At 45.0% G+C, this 20,406-nt stretch overlaps 1 long non-coding RNA gene across 2 annotated transcripts in view; it reads left to right on the top strand.

Annotated features, from left to right (window-relative positions):
• The window catches only part of LOC134927263 (uncharacterized), a 191,139-nt gene that overhangs the window by 24,871 nt on the left and 145,862 nt on the right, over nt 1-20,406 (top strand). The window lies entirely within an intron of this gene.

Below are 20,406 nucleotides of genomic sequence, written 5' to 3'. Positions count from 1 at the left end.
TTGCAATGCTGGGTTTATAATTTATTTATTTATTTATTAACAGTTTCTTATATAGCGCAGCAAATTCCGTTGCGCTTTACAATTTGAAATAACAAGAACAATAACAAACTGGGTGATAACAGTCATAGAGGTAGGAAGGCCCTGCTCGCAAGCTTACAATCTATAGGGAAATAGCACCTTTCCTTGTGTACATATGCCTATCTATTGCATAGAATGAGAAGACGTGAGAATATGTGTGGACTGTACAGAGTGGATGCATTTTGATAGGAAGGTTTATGAAAGCTATCTGGGCGGTTCTGGAATTTGATACGCTTGCCTAAAGAGGTGAGTTTTCAGGGAACGCTTGAAGGTTTGGAGACTAGAGGAGAGTCTTATTGTGCGTGGTAGGGCGTGAGTGGGAGCGAGTAATGAGTGTGGATGAGAGACGCAGGTCTTGTGAAGAGCGAAGAGGTCGGGTTGGGAGATATTTTGTGATAAGCGAAGTGATGTACGTTGGTGTAGTTTGGTTAATGGCCTTGTGTGTGAGTAAAAGTATTTTATATTGAATGCGGAAGAGTACAGGTAACCAATGGAGGGACTGACAGAGTGGATCTGCAGACGATGAACGTCTAGCGAGGAAGATAAGCCTCGCCGCTGCATTCAGAATGGATTGTAGTGGTGAGAGTCTCGTTTTGGGAAGACCAGTTAGGAGACTATTGCAATAATCAATGCGGGAGATAATGAGAGTGTGGATTAGAGTTTTAGCAGTGTCTTGTGTAAGGTATGGTCGTATTTTGGATATGTTTTTTAGATGCATGTAACATGATCTTGAGACAGATTAAATGTGGGGAACAAAGGACAGATCAGAGTCAAGGATGACACCTAGGCAGCGAGCTTGTGGGGTAGGGTAGATAGTCGAGTTTTCAACAGTGATAGAGATATTATGTTGGTACTTACTATTGGCCGGTGGAAATATAATTAACTCTGTCTTTGAAATATTCAGTTTGAGGTGGCGAGATGTCATCCAGGATGAAATGGCAGAAAGGCATTCAGTGACCCGGCACAGTACAGATAGGGACAAGTCAGGGGAGGATAGGTAGATTTGAGTATCATCTGCGTACAGATGATACTGAAAACCAAAAGAGCTGATTAGTTTACCAAGAGATGAGGTATAGATAGAGAAAAGCAGAGGACCCAAGACTGAGCCTTGCGGTACTCCAACTGAAAGAGGTAGCGAAGAGGAGGTAGATTCAGAGAAGCGAACACTGAAGGAGCGATTAGATAGGTACGATAGGAACCAAGAAAGGGCTGTGTCTTTAAGACCTAGGGATTGTAGTGTCTGTATGAGAAGAGAGTGGTCTACAGTGTCAAATGCAGCAGATAGATCTAGAAGAATAAGTAGTGAGTAGTGGCCTTTAGACTTCGTAGTGACCAAATCATTAACCACTTTAGTCAGTGCTGTCTCAGTGGAATGTTGGGAACGGAAGCCTGACTGAAGTGGGTCCAACAAAGTGTATGAGTTAAGAAAGTGTGTGAGTCGAGTGTAGGCAAGTCTCTCAAGTAGCTTAGAGAGACAAGGGAGCTGAGAGATAGGGCGGTAGTTTGAGAGAGCATTAGGGTCAGAATTTGTTTTTTTTTTTAAATGGGAGTAATCACTGCATGCTTGAATCCCGGGATTTGGAAACGGGGCCTTCCCGGGGACGCCCCAGCACTGGACCCGTTCACACTGGCTTGCTGACCTGGCATATTGCCATCATCGGCGGGGGGTGGAGGCGGCACTGACGACATCAGGGGCGGGGTGGAGTCTGCGCCTGGAGATGAGATCATCTTCAAGCGCCGCCTCCTCTAAAGTGTGAGCGGGTCTCGGGTTGTATTGATCCGGGTAACCCGTTCAAACCGCATCTGACCCGGTAATAACCCGTGTTATACCCTTCTTTTAACCTGGGATGAAATACCAGGTCAGGCGACCCCTTTCTCACCGCACCTCGACCCGCGTCGACCCGGCAATATCCCGGGTTATTTGTGCAATGTGAAAGGGGTATAACACTATTGCCAAGCACCCACTGGGCAGCGAGTGCCAGGGCAAGTGCTGTATAAATTAAGAAAGTTTCTGGAACAAAATCACAGCAAGCACTGGCAGCCATTTAACTATTTTTTTTTTTAACACTTAGGGACATCTGCAAAACTCCAGTACAGAGTTATATATATATTATTATTTTGTTTTGTACCCGAGTGTACTATATAATTTTTATTTTATTTTCAAAATTACTGTGACACTGCCGGTCAGACCGTAGTATATTATTTCCTACTCAGAAACGCATTGTGCGACACTGTCAGTGTAGTCAACTGCAGTGTGTAATTATTATTAGTGATGAGCGGGTTCGGTTCGTCGGGATCCAAACCCCCCCGAACTTCACCTTTTTTTACACGGTTCCGAGTAGAGAATCAGTACGTAATCCCGCTGGACGGGATCCCGGCGGTCGAAATACCGACGCCGGAATCCCGACCACACAATCCCGACAGGGGTGGCGAGCGGAACGCAGCCCCTTGCGGGCTCGCTTCGCTCGCCACGCTGCGGGCACGGTGCCTAGCTACGCTCGGCACACTATTATATTCTCCCTCTATGGGTGTCGTGGACACCCACGGAGGGAGAATATGTCGGGATTGTGGTGGTCGGGATTTCGGCGTCGGTATTCTGACCGCCGGGATCCCGTCCAGTGGGATGTTGACCGCATCCCCCGAGCAGATTCGGATCCTCCCACCTTGCTCGATTAACCCGAGCGCGCCCGAACGTCATCATCCCGCGGTCGTATTCTCGCGAGATTCGTATTCTATATAAGGAGCCGCGCGTCGCCGCCATTTTTCAATCGTGCATTGAAGATGATCGTGAGAGGACGTGGCTGGTGTCCTCTCAGTTTCTATGTTCAGTGTGCTGCAAATATCTGTGCTCAGTTTGCTGCAAATATTTGTGCTCAGTGTGCTGCAAATATCTGTGCTCAGTGTGCTGCAAGTGCAAATATCTACGTTCTCTGCCTGAAAAACGCTCCATATCTGTGCTCAGTGTGCTGTAAATATCTGTGCTCAGTGTGCTAATTGCTTTATTGTGGGGACTGGGGACCAGCAGTATTATATAGTAGGAGGACAGTGCAGAGTTTTGCTGACCAGTGACCACCAGTATTATACGTTCTCTGCCTGAAAAACGCTTCATATCTGTGCTGCATTGTAGTATATAGCAGGAGGACAGTGCAGAATTTTGCTGACCACCAGTATAACTATATATATAGCAGTACGGTACAGTAGTCCACTGCTCTACCTCTGTGTCGTCAAGTATACTATCCCATCCATACCTGTGGTGCATTTCAGTTTTGCACAGTTTGCTGACCACCAGTATATAATATATAGCAGTACGGTACAGTAGGCCACTGCTCTACCTACCTCTGTGTCATCAAGTATACTATCCATCCATACCTGTGGTGCATTTCAGTTTTGCACAGTTTGCTGACCACCAGTATATAATATATAGCAGTACGGTACAGTAGGCCACTGCTCTACCTACCTCTGTGTCGTCAAGTATACTATCCATCCATACCTGTGGTGCATTTCAGTTTTGCACAGTTTGCTGACCACCAGTATATAATATATAGCAGTACGGTACAGTAGGCCACTGCTCTACCTACGTCTGTGTCGTCAAGTATACTATCCATCCATACCTGTGGTGCATTTCAGTTTTGCACAGTTTGCTGACCACCAGTATATAATATATAGCAGTACGGTACAGTAGGCCACTGCTCTACCCACCTCTGTGTCGTCAAGTATACTATCCATCCATACCTGTGGTGCATTTCAGTTTTGCACAGTTTGCTGACCACCAGTATATAATATATAGCAGTACGGTACAGTAGGCCACTGCTCTACCTACCTCTGTGTCGTCAAGTATACTATCCATCCATACCTGTGGTGCATTTCAGTTTTGCACAGTTTGCTGACCACCAGTATATAATATATAGCAGTACGGTACAGTAGGCCACTGCTCTACCCACCTCTGTGTCGTCAAGTATACTATCCATCCATACCTGTGGTGCATTTCAGATTTGCACAGTTTGCTGACCACCAGTATATAATATATAGCAGTACGGTACAGTAGGCCACTGCTCTACCTACCTCTGTGTCGTCAAGTATACTATCCATCCATACCTGTGGTGCATTTCAGTTTTGCACAGTTTGCTGACCACCAGTATATAATATATAGCAGTACGGTACAGTAGGTCACTGCTCTACCTACCTCTGTGTCGTCAAGTATACTATCCATCCATACCTGTGGTGCATTTCAGTTTTGCACAGTTTGCTGACCACCAGTATATAATATAAAGCAGTACGGTACAGTAGGCCACTGCTCTACCTACCTCTGTGTCGTCAAGTATACTATCCATCCATACCTGTGGTGCATTTCAGTTTTGCACAGTTTGCTGACCACCAGTATATAATATATAGCAGTAGGGTACAGTAGGCCACTGCTCTACCCACCTCTGTGTCGTCAAGTATACTATCCATCCATACCTGTGGTGCATTTCAGATTTGCACAGTTTGCTGACCACCAGTATTTAATATATAGCAGTACGGTACAGTAGGCCACTGCTCTACCTACCTCTGTGTCGTCAAGTATACTATCCATCCACACCTGTGGTGCATATCAGTTTTGCACTGTTTGCTGACCTCCAGTATATAATATATAGAAGTACAGTACAGTAGGCCACTGCTCTACCTACCTCTGTGTCGTCAAGTATACTATCCATCCATACCTGTGGTGCATTTTAGTTTTGCACAGTTTGCTGACCACCAGTATATAATATATAGCAGTACGGTACAGTAGGCCACTGCTCTACCTACCTCTGTGTCGTCAAGTATACTATCCATCCATACCTGTGGTGCATTTCAGTTTTGCACAGTTTGCTGACCACCAGTATATAATATAAAGCAGTACGGTACAGTAGGCCACTGCTCTACTTACCTCTATGTCGTCAAGTATACTATCCATCCCTGTGGTGCATTTCAGTTTTGCACAGTTTGCTGACCACCAGTATATAATATATAACAGTACGGTACAGTAGGCCACTGCTCTACCCACCTCTGTGTCGTCAAGTATACTATCCATCCATACCTGTGGTGCATTTCAGATTTGCACAGTTTGCTGACCACCAGTATATAATATATAGCAGTACGGTACAGTAGGCCACTGCTCTACCTACCTCTGTGTCGTCAAGTATACTATCCATCCATACCTGTGGTGCATTTCAGTTTTGCACAGTTTGCTGACCACCAGTATATAATATATAGCAGTACGGTACAGCAGGCCACTGCTATACCCACCTCTGTGTCGTCAAGTATACTATCCATCCATACCTGTGGTGCATTTCAGTTTTGCACAGTTTGCTGACCACCAGTATATAATATATAGCAGTACGGTACAGTAGGCCACTGCTCCACCTACCTCTGTGTCGTCAAGTATACTATCCATCCATACCTGTGGTGCATTTCAGTTTTGCACAGTTTGCTGACCACCAGTATATAATATATAGCAGTACGGTACAGTAGTCCACTGCTCTACCTACCTCTGTATCGTCAAATATACTATCCATCCATACCTGTGTTGCATTTCAGTTTTGCACAGTTTGCTGACCACCAGTATATAATATATAGCAGTACGGTACAGTAGGCCACTGCTCTACCTACCTCTGTGTCGTCAAGTATACTATCCATCCACACCTGTGGTGCATTTCAGTTTTGCACAGTTTGCTGACGACCAGTATATAGTATATAGCTGTACAGTACAGTAGGCCACTGCTCTACCTACCTCTGTGTCGTCAAGTATACTATCCATCCACACCTGTGGTGCATTTCAGATTTGCACTGTTTGCTGACCACCAGTATATAGTATATAGCAGTACAGTACAGTAGGCCACTGCTCTACCAACCTCTGTGTCGTCAAGTATAATATCCATCCATACCTGTGGTGCATTTCAGTTTTGCACAGTTTGCTGACCACCAGTATATAATATATAGCAGTACGGTACAGTAGGCCACTGCCCTACCTACCTCTGTGTCGTCAAGTATACTATCCATCCATACCTGTGGTGCATTTCAGTTTTGCACAGTTTGCTGACCACCAGTATATAATATATAGCAGTACGGTACAGTAGGCCACTGCTCTACCTACCTCTGTGTCGTCAAGTATACTATCCATCCCATCCATACCTGTGGTGCATTTCAGTTTTGCACAGTTTGCTGACCATCAGTATATAATATATAGCAGAACAGTACAGTAGGCCACTGCTCTACCTACCTCTGTGTCGTCAAGTATACTATCCATCCATACCTGTGGTGCATTTCAGTTTTGCACAGTTTGCTGACCACCAGTATATAATATATAGCAGTACAGTACAGTAGGCCACTGCTCTACCTACCTCTGTGTCGTCAAGTATACTATCCATCCATACCTGTGGTGCATTTCAGTTTTGCACAGTTTGCTGACCACCAGTATATAATATATAGCAGTACGGTACAGCAGGCCACTGCTATACCCATCTCTGTGTCGTCAAGTATACTATCCATCCATACCTGTGGTGCATTTCAGTTTTGCATAGTTTGCTGACCACCAGTATATAATAAATAGCAGTACGGTACAGTAGGCCACTGCTCCACCTACCTCTGTGTCATCAAGTATACTATCCATCCATACCTGTGGTGCATTTCAGTTTTGCACAGTTTGCTGACCACCAGTATATAATATATAGCAGTATGGTACAGTAGGCCACTGCTCTACCTACCTCTGTGTCGTCAAGTATACTATCCATCCATACCTGTGGTGCATTTCAGTTTTGCACAGTTTGCTGACCACCAGTATAAAATATATAGCAGTACGGTACAGTAGGCCACTGCTCTACCTACCTCTGTGTCGTCAAGTATACTATCCATCCCATCCATACCTGTGGTGCATTTCAGTTTTGCACAGTTTGCTGACCACCAGTATATAATATATAGCAGAACAGTACAGTAGGCCACTGCTCTACCTACCTCTGTGTCGTCAAGTATTCTATCCATCCATACCTGTGGTGCATTTCAGTTTTGCACAGTTTGCTGACCACCAGTATATAATATATAGCAGTACGGTACAGTAGGCCACTGCTCTACCTACCTCTGTGTCGTCAAGTATACTATCCATCCACACCTGTGGTGCATTTCAGATTTGCACTGTTTGCTGACCACCAGTATATAGTATATAGCAGTACAGTACAGTAGGCCACTGCTCTACCAACCTCTGTGTCGTCAAGTATAATATCCATCCATACCTGTGGTGCATTTCAGTTTTGCACAGTTTGCTGACCACCAGTATATAATATATAGCAGTATAGTACAGTAGGCCACTGCTCTACCTACCTCTGTGTCGTCAAGTATACTATCCATCCATACCTGTGGTGCATTTCAGTTTTGCACAGTTTGCTGACCACCAGTATATAATATATAGCAGTACGGTACAGCAGGCCACTGCTATACCCATCTCTGTGTCGTCAAGTATACTATCCATCCATACCTGTGGTGCATTTCAGTTTTGCACAGTTTGCTGACCACCAGTATATAATATATAGCAGTACGGTACAGTAGGCCACTGCTCCACCTACCTCTGTGTCGTCAAGTATACTATCCATCCACACCTGTGGTGCATTTCAGATTTGCACTGTTTGCTGACCACCAGTATATAGTATATAGCAGTACAGTACAGTAGGCCACTGCTCTACCAACCTCTGTGTCGTCAAGTATAATATCCATCCATACCTGTGGTGCATTTCAGTTTTGCACAGTTTGCTGACCACCAGTATATAATATATAGCAGAACAGTACAGTAGGCCACTTCTCTACCTACCTCTGTGTCGTCAAGTATACTATCCATCCATACCTGTGGTGCATTTCAGTTTTGCACAGTTTGCTGACCACCAGTATATAATATATAGCAGTACGGTACAGTAGGCCACTGCTCTACCTACCTCTGTGTCGTCAAGTATACTATCCATCCATACCTGTGGTGCATTTCAGTTTTGCACAGTTTGCTGACCACCAGTATATAATATATAGTAGTACGGTACAGTAGGCCACTGCTCTACCTACCTGTACCTCTGTGTCGTCAAGTATACTATCCATCCATACCTGTGGTGCATTTCAGTTTTGCACAGTTTGCTGACCACCAGTATATAATATATAGCAGTACGGTACAGTAGGCCACTGCTCTACCTACCTCTGTGTCGTCAAGTATACTATCCATCCATACCTGTGGTGCATTTCAGTTTTGCACAGTTTGCTGACCACCAGTATATAATATATAGCAGTACGGTACAGTAGGCCACTGCTCTACCTACCTCTGTGTCGTCAAGTATACTATCCATCCATACCTGTGGTGCATTTTAGTTTTGCTCAGTTTGCTGACCACCAGTATATAATATATAGCAGTACGGTACAATAGGCCACTGCTCTACCTACCTCTGTGTCATCAAGTATAGTATCCCATCCATACCTGTGGTGCATTTCAGTTGTGTGCAGTATATATAGTAGTAGGCCATTGCTATTGATATATTACTGGCATATAATTCCACACATTAAAAAATGGAGAACAAAAATGTGGAGGGTAAAATAGGGAAAGATCAAGATCCACTTCCACCTCGTGCTGAAGCTGCTGCCACTGGTCATGGCCGAGACGATGAAATGCCATCAACGTCGTCTGCCAAGGCTGATGCCCAATGTCATAGTAGAGAGCATGTAAAATCCAAAAAAATAAAGCTCAGTAAAATGACCCAAAAATCTAAATCAAAATCGACTGAGGAGAAGCGTAAACTTGCCAATGTGCCATTTACGACACGGAGTGGCAAGGAACGGCTGAGGGCCTGGCCTATGTTCATGGCTAGTGGTTCAGCTTCACATGAGGATGGAAGCACTCATCCTCCTGCTAGAAAACTTAAAAGAGTTAAGATGGCAAAAGCACAGCAAAGAACTGTGCGTTCTTCTAAATCACAAATCCCCAAGGAGAGTCCAATTGTGTCGGTTGCGATGCCTGACCTTCCCAACACTGGATGGGAAGAGGTGGCGCCTTCCACCATTTGCACGCCCCCTGCAAGTGCTGGAAGGAGCACCTGCAGTCCAGTTCTTGATAATCAAATTGAAGATGTCACTGTTGAAAAACACCAGGATGAGGATATGGGTGTTGCTGGCACTGGGGAGGAAATTGACAAGGAGGATTCTGATGGTGAGGTGGTTTGTTTAAGTCAGGCACCCGGGGAGACACCTGTTGTCCGTGGGACGAATATGGCCATTGACATGCCTGGTCAAAATACAAAAAAAAATCACCTCTTCGGTGTAGAATTATTTCAACAGAAATGCGGACAACTGGTGTCAAGCCATGTGTTGCCTTTGTCAAGCTGTAATAAGTAGGGGTAAGGACGTTTACCACCTAGGAACATCCTCCCTTATACGTCACCTGGAGCGCATTCATCAGAAGTCAGTGACAAGTTCAAAAACTTTGGGTGACAGCGGAAGCAGTCCACTGACCACTAAATCCCTTCCTCTTGTAACCAAGCTCCTGCAAACCACACCACCAACTCCCTCAGTGTCAATTTCCTCCTTAGACAGGAAGGCCATGTCACTGTCAAGTCTGACGAGTCCTCTCCGGCCTGGGATTCCTCCGATGCATCCTTGAGTGTTACGCCTACTGCTGCTGGCGCTGCTGTTGTTGCTGCTGGGAGTCGATTGTCATCCCAGAGGGGAAGTCGGAAGACCACTTGTACTACTTCCAGTAAGCAATTGACTGTCCAACAGTCCTTTGCGAGGAAGATGAAATATCACAGCAGTCATCCTGCTGCAAAGCGGATAACTCAGGCCTTGGCAGCCTGGGTGGTGAGAAACGTGGTTCCGGTATCCACCGTTAATTCACAGGGAACTAGAGAATTGATTGAGGTACTGTGTCCCCGGTACCAAATACCATCTTGGTTCCATTTCTCTAGGCAGGCGATACCGAAAATGTATTGCAATAACCAAGTAAACCTCTCGTCACTCAAAAGAGTGGGTATACCATGCGCTTGACAGGGCTGGTTCTCCTGAGCAGCTGTATAACCTTGGACAGTCACTCCAAACTAAACACAGAACACAATAGTACTAAAAGTACTCATACAGCGCTAAAAATGAATGAATCTATGCAGACAGGTGGAAAGGATCAATCGACAATTTAATGAATAAAAATAGGTATAATAATACCTAAAGTGACAATTAATAAGCACTAATGCACATAGAGAACAGTTAAAAATACCGAAAATGTACACAGACGTCAGAAAAAGAGTCACCAGTGTCCTAAACAATGCAGTTGTACCCAATGTCCACTTAACCACGGACATGTGGACAAGTGGAGCAGGGCAGACTCAGGACTATATGACTGTGACAGCCCACTGGGTAGATGTATTGCCACCCGCAGCAAGAACAGCAGCGACGGCACCAGTAGCAGCATCTCGCAAACGCCAACTAGTTCCTAGGCAGGCTACGCTTTGTATCACCGCTTTCCATAAGAGGCACACAGTTGACAACCTCTTACGGAAACTGAGGAAGATCATCGCAGAATAGCTTACCCCAATTGGACTCTCCTGGGCATTTGTGATATCGGACAACGCCACCAATATTGTGTGTGCATTACATGTGGGCAAATTCCAGCACGTCCCATGTTTTGCACATACATTGAATTTGGTGGTGCAGAATTATTTAAAAAACGACAGGGGCGTGCAAGAGCTGCTGTCGGTGGCCCGAAGAATTGCGGGCCACTTTCGGCATTCAGCCACTGCGTGCCGAAGACTGGAGCACCAGCAAACAGTCCTGAACCTGCCCCGCCATCATCTGAAGCAAGAGGTGGTAACGAGGTGGAATTCAACCCTCTATATGCTTCATAGGATGGAGGAGCAGCAAAAGGCCATTCAAGCCTATACATCTGCCTACGATATAGGCAAAGGAGGGGGAATGCACCTGACTCAAGCGCAGTGGAGCATGATTTGAACGTTGTGCCAGGTTCTGCAACCCTTTGAACTTGCCACACATGAAGTCAGTTCAGACACTGCCAGCCTGAGTCAGGTCATTCCCCTCATCAGGCTTTTGGAGAAGAAGCTGGAGACATTGAAGGAGGAGCTAAAACAGAGCGATTCCGCTAGGCATGTGGGACTTGTGGATGGAGCCCTTAATTCGCTTAACCAGGATTCATGGGTGGTCAGTCTGTTGAAATCAGAGCACTACATTTTGGCCACCGTGCTCGATTTTAGATTTAAAACCTACGTTGTATCTCTCTTTCCGGCAGAGGTTCAAAGACCTGCTGGTGAGAAAATTGTCAAGTCAAGCGGAACGTGACCCGTCAACAGCTCCTCCTTCACATTCTCCCGCAACTGGGTTTGCAAGGAAAAGGCTAAGAATTCCGAGCCCACCCGCTGGCGGTGATGCAGGGCAGTCTGGAGCGAGTGCTGACATCTGGTCCGGACTGAAGGACCTGCCAACGATTACTGACATGTCGTCTACTGTCACTGCATATGATTCTGTCACCATTGACAGAATGGTGGAGGATTATACGAGTGACCGCATCCAAGTAGGCACGTCAGACAGTCCGTACGTATACTGGCAGGAAAAAGAGGCAATTTGGAGGTCCTTGCACAAACTGGCTTTATTTTACCTAAGTTGCCCCCCTCCAGTGTGTACTCCGAAAAAGTGTTTAGTGCAGCCGCTCACCTTGTCAGCAATCGGCGTACGAGGTTACTTCCAGAAAATGTGGAGAAGATGATGTTCATCAAAATGAATTATAATCAATTCCTCCGTGGAGACATTCACCAGCAATTGCCTACTGAAAGTACACAGGGACCTGAGATGGTGGATTCCAGTGGGGACGAATTAATAATCTGTACACAGTGAAAGGGGTGAGGAATCGGAGGAAGAGGAGGAGGTGGACATCTTGCCTCTGTAGAGCCAGTTTGTGCAAGGAGAGATTGATTGCTTCTTTTTTGGTGGGGGCCCAAACAAACCAGTCATTTCAGTCACAGTCGTGTGGCAGACCCTGTCGCTGAAATGATGGGTTTGTTAAAGTGTGCATGTCCTGTTTATACAACATAAGGGTGGGTGGGAGGGCCCAAGGACAATTCCATCTTACACCTCTTTTTTCTTTCATTTTTCTTTGCATCATGTACTGTTTGGGGACTATTTTTGGAAGTGCCACTCTGTCTGACACTGCAGTGCCACTCCTAGATAGGCCAGGTGTTTGTGTCGGCCACTTGGGTCGCTTAGCTTAGTCACACAGCTACCTCATTGCGCCTCTTTTTTTCTTTGCATCATGTGCTGTTTGGGGACTATTTTTTTGAAGTGCCATCCTGTCTGACACTGCAGTGCCACTCATAGATGGGCCAGGTGTTTGTGTCGGCTACTTGGGTCGCTTAGCTTAGTCACACAGCTACCTCATTGCGCCCAGTGGTGGTTTTGCCGCTAGGCAACCTAAGCGGTTGCCTAGGGCCCGGTGGGTCGCAAGGGGTCAGAAGCGAGCCCCCCGCTTGTGTCACTGAGACACATTGCCGCCCAGTCCAGCGGCAGCGTGTCTCAGCTATCAGGAGAGGAGAACGCGGGCGCGTGGCTAAGTCTGGCGGCGTGTAGGGACTTCAAACCAGCCGCCGGTTCGTGAGCCAATGAGAGCTCACGGACCGGCAGCCAATCAGGAGCAGCCGGTCCGCGAGCTCTGATTGGCTCACGAACCGGCGGCTAGTTTGAAGTCCCTACACGCCGCCAGACATAGCCGCGCGCCCGCGTTCTGAGCAGCTTCAGCCCCAGCAGCAGCAGTAAGTAGCTGCAGCACTGCTGTGGGGGTATTTCTATACCTGGCACTGTGGGGGCAATTGGCTGGCACTGTGGGGCATTTGTATACCTGGCACTGTGGGGGCAATTGGCTGGCACTGTGGGGCATTTGTGTACCTGGCACTGTGGGGTCAATTGGCTTGCACTGTGGGGCATTTGTATACCTGGCACTGTGGGGGCAATTGGCTGGCACTGTGGGGCATTTGTGTACCTGGCACTGTGGGGTCAATTGGCTGGCACTGTGGGGCATTTGTATACCTGGCACTGTGGGGGCAATTGGCTGGCACTGTGGGGCATTTGTGTACCTGGCACTGTGGGCGCAATTGGCTGGCACTGTGGGGCATTTGTATACCTGGCACAGTGGGGGCAATTGGCTGGCAGTGTGGGGCATTTGTATACCTGGCACTGTGGGGGCAATTGGCTGGCAGTGTGGGCATTTGTATACCTGGCACTGTGGGGGCAATTGGCTGGCACTGTGGGGCATTTGTATACCTGGCACTGTGGGGGCAATTGTTTACCTGGCACTGTGGGGGCATTTGTATACCTGGCACTGTGGGGGCATTTGTATACCTGGCAGGTATACAATTGCCCCCACAGTGCCAGATCCACAATTGCCCCCACAGTGTCAGGTATTACCTGACACTGTGGGAGCAATTGTGGATCTGGCACTGTGGGGGCATTTGTGGATCTTGCACTGTGGGGGCAATTGTGGATCTAGCACTGTGGGGGCAATTGTGGATCTGGCACTGCACTATTGGGGGCATATGTCTGTGTATCACGTCCCATTTTAATTGGCCACACCCTTTTTTTTTTGCGCGCGCGCCGGGGCACTCTCTGTCTGATTGGTCGCTGCTTAGCCCCGCCGTGAGTGCACACAGACGCTCTCATTCTAGTCACGGACACGTGCACACCCCAGACGCGGTGATAGGCCCAGGCACAGACGTAACTCCATCTGTAATGTAAGGGGGCATAAGTCAGAACAAAAATATATTGCTATGGATTGTTTGAGGTAGGGGGGCCCCAAATCGGTATTTCGCTTAGGGCCCCATGAGGTCTAAATCCGCCTCTGATTGCACCTCTTTTTTTCTTTGCATCATGTGCTGTTTGGGGACTATTTTTTAAATCTGCCATCCTGTCTGACACTGCAGTGCCACTCCTAGATGGGCCAGGTGTTTGTGTCGGCCACTTGTGTCGCTTAGCTTAGCCATCCAGCGACCTTGGTGCACCTCTTTTTTTCTTTGCATCATGTGCTGTTTGGGGACTATTTTTTAAATCTGCCATCCTGTCTGACACTGCAGTGCCACTCCTAGATGGGCCAGGTGTTTGTGTCGGCCACTTGGGTCGCTTAGCTTAACAATCCAGCGACCTTGGTGCGCCTATTTTTTTCTTTGCATCATGTGCTGTTTGGGGACTATTTTTTAAATCTGCCATCCTGTCTGACACTGCAGTGCCACTCCTAGATGGGCCAGGTGTTTGTGTCGGCCACTTGGGTCGCTTAGCTTAGTCACACAGCTACCTCATTGCGCCTCTTTTTTTCTTTGCATCATGTGCTGTTTGGGGACTATTTTTTTGAAGTGCCATCCTATCTGACACTGCAGTGCCACTCCTAGATGGGCCAGGTGTTTGTGTCGGCCACTTGGGTCACTTAGCTTAGTCATCCAGCGACCTCGGTGCAAATTTTAGGACTAAAATAATATTGTCAGGTGTGAGGTGTTCAGAATAGACTGGAAATGAGTGGAAATTATGGTTATTGAGGTTAATAATACTATTGGATCAAAATGACCCCCCAAATTCTATGATTTAAGCTGTTTTTGAGGTTTTTTTGTAAAAAAAACACCCGAATCCAAAACACACCCGAATCCGACAAAAAATTTTCAGGGAGGTTTTGCCAAAACGCGTCCGAATCCAAAACACGGCCGCGGAACCGAATCCAAAACCAAAACCCGAAAAATTTCCGGTGCACATCACTAATTATTATATGTATTTCTGATTTATTTGTGCGACACTGTAACCGCTGGTATGTGATATAAAAAATACTTCTACATATTTTTTACTCATTTGTGTGACACTGTAACCACAGTGTGTGATATAAAAAAAAAAATATACATACAGTATTTTGATTTAAATTTATATTTTGTGCTGTGTTATCGTCAAGGGCGTTTTAAGAGAGGAGGCGGCCCAGGTGCAGCCTCCTCCGTTCGGGCCCCCTCCTCTTTGCCAGCAGCGCTGAGAGTCTGAGCACTAGAGCGCTCAGACTCTACTATGCATGCGCAGATCTCCGGGAAAATGGCGCTGCGGCCATTTTCCCTGAGATTTCTCTACTGTGCATGCGCAGAACTCCGTGAAAATGGCCGCTGGGCCATTTTCACAGAGTTTTAATACCGCCATGGATGTCGCCGTGGGACTCCGGAGGGGTGAGTATTTATAAAATGGGTGCAGCGTGTGCGGAGGGGCCCCCTCTGGACTCACCGCACACACTGCCCCCATTATAGAAACGCCAGTGGTTATCCTAGTATACATCCAGGGACTGCAGCTGCTCTATCCATCTAGCGATGTTCTGTCAGTTCACCCAAAATAAAAGACTTTTTATTTTTTTTATTTTGTGCTGCATCCTCCCAGACTACATCCAGGCATGCTCAGTTAATTTCGGGGTGTGGTGTTTGTAGCTCATATTCTTATGTTATAACTTATTGTCCTATTTTCATAATTCTTCTTATCACCACATTGTGATTAATTCAAATTAATATTATTTCTAATTAGAAATTAGCTCAATTTAAATGTAATTAATATAAATATAAATAAACTCTCCACACTTATATACTGAACTTTCTGCATATCAAAGATGTATTTTAGGATATTAAAAATGTGATCCTAAATAAATTAAATTAAATAAATTAAAATACATGAAAATAAATTAAATCGAAAATATTGTCTTTTTTTATTTTTGCCTTAATCATCTTTTTATGAACTGAAATCTTGAGCCTTGCCTAATGCGTAATTTTTTTTAAAATATTTTGTCCTTCCAGTATATACACATCCAAGGGCTGCTGCTGCTCCATCCAGCTACCTCGGTGCAACCTTTTGGCATAAACTGGATGTAATCAATATTGTGAACTGTGAGGTGTTCAGAATAGTCTGGAAATGAGTGGAAATGAATGTTATTGGGGTTAATAATACTGTAGGAACAAAAACACCCGTAAATTCTGTTATTTTAGCTATCTTTATGATTTTTTTTTCTAAAAAAATACAGATTTAAAACCAAGGGCGGTTTTGGCAAAACCAATACAGACTCAAAACACGAAGGAGATACAAATCCAAAACCAAAGTACAAAAGCCGAAAAATGGCCCGGCACACACCCCTAGTATATGTGTATGTGTATATGCAGCCTGTGACTCTGGTTTTGACAAAGGTTCTGGCTAGGACCGAAACATTGACCCTGACTCTGTAAACGATGTGAGGTTGTATTAAACTAACCTTTTTTCACTATGGATAAAGACTGGTGAGTGCGTTCTGTGAAGAAATATTTCTATATACACACACACATATATATATATATATATAGAGAGAGAGATCCGTCCCTAGGCATAGGCAAACTAGGCAAATGCCTAGGGTATTTGGAATGCCTAGGGGCACAAGCAGCTTCTGCTGATTAAAATGATATGCAGCATGCCTATATTCTGTGTGTGACTGCGGCGCTATCTGCATACGAAATGCATTACTAATGTGGGGTATATGTGTAAGGGACATTATGTGTATAAGGGTATTAATTATGTGTAAAAGGCATTATTGTGTGGTATTATGTGTATTTATTATGTGTATTATATGTATAAAGGCAATACTAATGTGTGGCATTATGTGTATAACAACTTTGTGTAGCGTAACGTATAGAAAGGGCACTACAGTGTGGTCTAATGTGAATAAAGAGCAATATGGTGTGGTGTAATGTGACTAAGGGGCACTACTGTGAGGAGTAACGTGGTGCTACTGTGTGATGTAATGTGAATAAGAGATACTATTGCATGATATAATGTGAATAAAGTTGCAGTACTGTGTGGCATAATTTCAACTGGGGGTATTATTGTGTGGCCATGCCCCTTCCCAGCAAGAACACGCCCCGTTTTGGGCTGTGCAACGAATGTGCACACTGTTCCTATTTAAAATATAAGGGGTAGGAGCACCAAAATGAGGACTGCTATGGGTGAGGGTTGATGGTTCTGGGAAAGGGGTACCGGTTCAGAGGCAGAAGTAGTGTCTGTGCTAGGGGGTACCAGCCAAAATCTTACCTAGAACATCATATTGGTTAGGACCGGCTCTGTATATATATATATATTTGGACTTTGAGATGACCACTACACTATTTGGCTGTTGACCCACTACTGAGCGGTCTCACCCTCATCAGGGACTGGTTTATAGAGTCAGTGATAGACTTTAAACCACATTGTTTTCGGGTCACCTATTTGTCCATTTGTTATCTGGACTCTGTGTGACTGGGGGCTTCATTATATTGAACTGCTTTCCCAGTCATTTTGGTCCTTTGCCTGCTTTTATATTCAGTGAGCTTTTTACACAATTTTGGGATTATCTGTAAAAAATATCTGGCACTCGATATTACCCCTGAGGAAGTCCCAGTTAGGGACGAAACGTGTTGGATTGTGTTCGAGTACTGTATTCCATCTGTATTCTATACTACTAAGGAAGATTTACCACCAATCTCAAGTTTCACTTGAATTTTCCATCTGACAGAAACTGTTTGTATACATTGTCTATACATTCTGTAAAGAGATGTTTATATGCTCACAGATGTTTTATGCTATTGTGGCTTTTATGTATTAAAAACTGAAAGTTGAATCTTTTAAATCTGTTTATTTATGATATACAGTACTATCCATTAGCGCACTTAGACTCTAGTTTGTTGGTTTGATATCTTAGGGCCCCACCTAACAGGGGGTTCGTCTAAGCTGCAGCTCAGTTCCGCTCCACGTAGCGCCTAAGGGTACCCCTTGTTTTTCTCTCTCTCTATATATATATATATATATATATATATATAAACAAATATAGAAAACCACAGCACTCGCCACCCCAGAAGCGGGGTGCAGTGTCTGCACTCGCCACTCATAGGGTGGGGTGCATGCAGCCCATGGCCACCTACCCAAATACATGCAAACAGAAAATTCAGCACTCACCATAGCCAGCTCACTTGTCCTCACAACATCAATAAATAAATGATGTGGGTTTAGTTAGTGAATTGGCCAATGCACGGAAGCCTGCAAACCGCTCGCCAAGGTACCCCACCTTCTTGCAGGTCCTACACTATCACAAAGTCTTAAAAATTAAAACCTGGCAACTGTATCACACATAATATAACTGTAAATATGCCCACTAAGTTTAATGTATACCTGCCACATATCTCATGGCTTTTAAAGGTACACTAGTCACCTGACACTGGCTGATAAATTACTAAGGAGCAGCTAACACAGGTCTAGAACAATTGAGTTTACACAGGTGTGCATGAAAAGGCCTGTGGCCACAGTTAATAAGAGTTAACCAAAGATTAACCCCGCAATATGCAAACAAATATAGAAAACCACAGCACTCGCCACCCCAGAAGCAGGGTGCAGTATCTGCACTCACCACTAGTTCCGGTATGAATGGTCGACTATGTTATGGTCGACAGTCATTAGGTCGACAACTATTGGTCGACATTGACATGGTCGACATGGACACATGGTCGACGCATGAAAAGGTCGACATGAGTTTTTAAACTTTTTTTGGTGTCGTTTTTTGCGTAAAGTGACTGGGAACCCCAATTAGTGCACCGCGTCCCCTCGCATGGCTCGCTTCGCTCGCCATGCTTCGGGCATGGTGCCTTCGCTCCGCTACCGCTTCGCTCGGCACAGATTACCGTTCCAATCATAGTCCACGTGGATCGTAAAGTATGGAAAAGTTCCCCAAAAGAAAAAAAAGTTAAAAAATTCATGTCGACCCTTTCATGTGTCGACCATTTTCACGTGTCGACCATGTGTCCATGTCGACCATGTCAATGTCAACCAATAGTGGTCGACCTAATGACTGTCGACCATAACATGGTCGACCATCTGAACGGATACCCTCACTACTCATAAGGTGGGGTGCATGCAGCCGATGGTCACCTACCCAAATACATACAAACAGAAAATTCAGCACTCACCATGGCAAGCTCACTTGTCCTCACAACATCAATAAATAAATTAACTCTGGCCACAGGCCTTTTCATGCTGCCGAGTTAATGCTGTGTTATTGCGTGCTACACTTCTATTTTACATTTAATGCATATTATATTGCAAATGTGTGCGCATTTGTAACTTAACATATTAATGCATATCTTAAATTTCTTACACAAGATGCCAGCTCAGTATGCCCACCACACGCCGCTTCACACACCCGCGTTGCTGCACTTGCTCCTACTGTAAGTGTAAATTACCACAAAACTATTTAGTAAACCACTGATGCTCCGCAAGCTATGGACTTGAACATGCTTATTAGAAATAAATGTTTGCAAAATAATTACAGCTCCTGTGGAAAAACAATGTTTCCTTAGGACATCACTGAGTATTTGCCATGAAAGCTGTAATTTGTGCCTCTGTATTAAGCTTATTACTTAGCAATGCTGAAAGACAGGTCATCAATGCATATGATGCAAAGTACAAGACAATACCAACCAAATTACAAATGACATGTTCTAAAACACGTATGAAGAAGCGATGGAAGGACTGTGATGTACAGTATGCCATGTTATATTAAAGAAAGAAAAAGAATACAGTATTACGCTACATTACATACAGTATATTGGGCCGGATTCTGAGTTATACTGTATTGCACACCTGCATGGAAGCAGCTGTGCAAAACCATATAAATAAGATGTAAATGCAGCAGGAGGCGTCTGTAGGAAATAGACGTTTCCTGCATGTAAATGGTATTGGGTAAATTGGTGGCAAAGGTTCATATTTTAGATACAATATATATAAATTTGTCCCGTACTATACATTAGACTACTTTGTCTGTTACTTGGCATACTGTATGTTTGGGTATGCAGCGCCTCCTGCTGGCTGGAAGAGCTTATAGTTATTACATGGTATTTGCAGGACACCATCAGACTGGTATTACAGTATTGTTGTTTGTCAGATACAGTAGCACCTCTTGTGTTGAGTTTCTTTGCCTAGCTTCCCTTAGCATTATAAGAATCCTCAAGCAGTTCTTTATTTCTCTTATGTCCTAGTGGATACTGGTGGACTGTTCTTTAGTACCATGGGGTACTCCACTGGAGCCTGGCACTGAAAACCTTTAGGGTGTGTATGTGTGTGCTGGCTCCTCCTACCAGACTCAGTTTAGAAAAATGTGCCCAAGGAGCCGGGTGCATTTTTTCTGGAGCTCCAGAGAGTTTCCTTTATTTTTTATTTTAGTTACAGTATGTACTGGTTGGCAACCAGGCTGCCTGCTTCTTGGGACTTAGAGGGGGGACCAAACCAACCTCCTGAGGGTTAATGGTT

This window comes from Pseudophryne corroboree, chromosome 5 (assembly GCF_028390025.1).
Source record: "Pseudophryne corroboree isolate aPseCor3 chromosome 5, aPseCor3.hap2, whole genome shotgun sequence".
Lineage (NCBI taxonomy): Eukaryota > Metazoa > Chordata > Amphibia > Anura > Myobatrachidae > Pseudophryne > Pseudophryne corroboree.
Note: the sequence above shows the minus strand (reverse complement) of the source record. Positions and strands in the feature narration are given on the sequence as shown.